The sequence below is a fragment of the Sphaerodactylus townsendi genome, linkage group LG05 (assembly GCF_021028975.2).
Source record: "Sphaerodactylus townsendi isolate TG3544 linkage group LG05, MPM_Stown_v2.3, whole genome shotgun sequence".
Taxonomy (NCBI): domain Eukaryota; kingdom Metazoa; phylum Chordata; class Lepidosauria; order Squamata; family Sphaerodactylidae; genus Sphaerodactylus; species Sphaerodactylus townsendi.
In genome coordinates, this window is record NC_059429.1 from 33,481,291 (window position 1) to 33,483,123 (window position 1,833).

At 44.4% G+C, this 1,833-nt stretch overlaps 1 pseudogene; it reads right to left on the reverse strand.

Moving 5' to 3' along the window:
- Window positions 1-1,136: 1,136 nt before the first annotated feature.
- Window positions 1,137-1,245, reverse strand: LOC125434057 (annotated as a pseudogene).
- Window positions 1,246-1,833: the final 588 nt, after the last annotated feature.

The window sequence follows — 1,833 nt, forward strand, 5'->3', positions numbered from 1 at the left end:
CATAAATAAGATATCCTGAGGATGCAAATAAAGGCGTCTTGAGGAGGATGCCTTATTTCAGCCCAAGCCATCTTATATTGAAGATGATAGAAGAAGGACTTTTTTGCTTCAAGTCATCTGCAAGACGTCTCTTCCTGGCTGTGTGAAGTTCATGGGCTCAGGGGGCATCTTATGTTTTCCCCAGACCATTCAGCTCCCTGGTCAGTTTCTTCTTCAGCTTGAGCCCAACATTATATGTGCTGGTGAAAGGATTCTCCCTGCTTCCATTTGCTGAAGGTTGCCCAGAATGTTTGCTCTGCAAGTGTAACCCCTATGCCCAGAATGGGTTGGCCCAGAATGGGTTGACCCAGTAAGGGGGTGGAGACTCGGTGCAGCAGAGAGGCTGCAAGAGCTCTTTTGCAGAAGAAGCAAGGCTACCAGACTCGGACCTTGATTTCTATAAGCCCTTAACACCTTGTTAAGGTAATTTCAATATTGTTGGGAGCTACTGGGAAGGTAGTTGTTGTTTTGCTGTGTTGTAAATGTTGGAGTTTATTAGGTTTCAGGGTTTCTTTTGTGGCTGTAAATGCTGGGTGAGAGTTCTCCTGGAAACCTTCATCATGTTGTAACCTGTCTCATCAAGCCCCTTGAGTCTTCAGGAGCCAAAGCCAACCTAGTGCAAGAAGAAATTGACCTTGGCAATATCAGTAGACTGTAAATAGAAGGACTTGAAATGCAAACCTGAACAGGACCTTTGAATTCAAACGCTAAATGGCGATGTTTAATGTTAACTGTAAAGAGAAAATGTAAACCATATTGTTGTTTTTGTAAAAAATTGTTGTTGCAACTCTATTCTAAGTAATTGCCCCACAGAACCCATGCTGCTGAGGGGTTTCACACAAGCTCCAATCTCTTAAGCAACCCTTTTTCTAAAACCCCAAAGAATACATGGATGTACTCAGTTTCTCCTACTGATTCTGGCAATATGCAGTTTTACTTTAAAAAAAAATTGGAGGAGCTGTATTTGAAGATACGCAGATGTAAATAAGATAGTCCTGGCTGGTTGGAAGACAGGTCTATTGCCCATATTGCCCATCCGTGGAGGGCAGGTCTACCCAATGGTTTTCAATGAGCACTAGACCCACTTTCTGGGCAGCTAAGATTCTCATATTCATGTCTGCATATCTTCAAGTACAGCTCTTCCAAAATATTTTTTTTTAAGGAAAACTACTACACTTGATCTTAGCCAAAAGGCCGAGAAGCGATTTAAGGAAAACTACTACACTTGATCTTAGCCAAAAGGCCGAGAAGCGATTTAAGGAAAACTATATATTGCCAGAATCAGCAGGTTGAGCTTACAACTGTGTACTCTTTGGGATGAAAAGGTGCACAGGATCAGAGCCTGCAGAGCAAACATCCTGGGGCAAACTTCAGCATGTGGAAGCAGGGAGAATCCTTTCAGCAGCACACAACATGTCAGGTGCAAGCTGAGGAGGAAACTGACCAGAGAGCTGACTGGTCGGGTGGGGGAAAGCCTCTTTTCTTCTCTGATGCCTGTACCGTCCAGAACAATCATGAGTGGCAGCTTTCTTTAGACGTTCCCAGAACATCTCATTTGGGGTGTGTGAAGGACACCCCACATACATCTTTTTTTGTGCTGCGCAGAATGAACCTAGTTCCGTTCCTCTCCCTACAACAGAGAGGTAGGTGGGACTCAGAGAGTTCAGAGGGAACTATGATTAGTCCAAGGTCACCCAGCAAGCTTCATGTGTAGGAGTGGGGAAACAAACTTGGCTCATCAGATCAGAGTCCCCTGGTCATGTGGGGGAGTGTGGAATCAAACCTAGTTCTCCA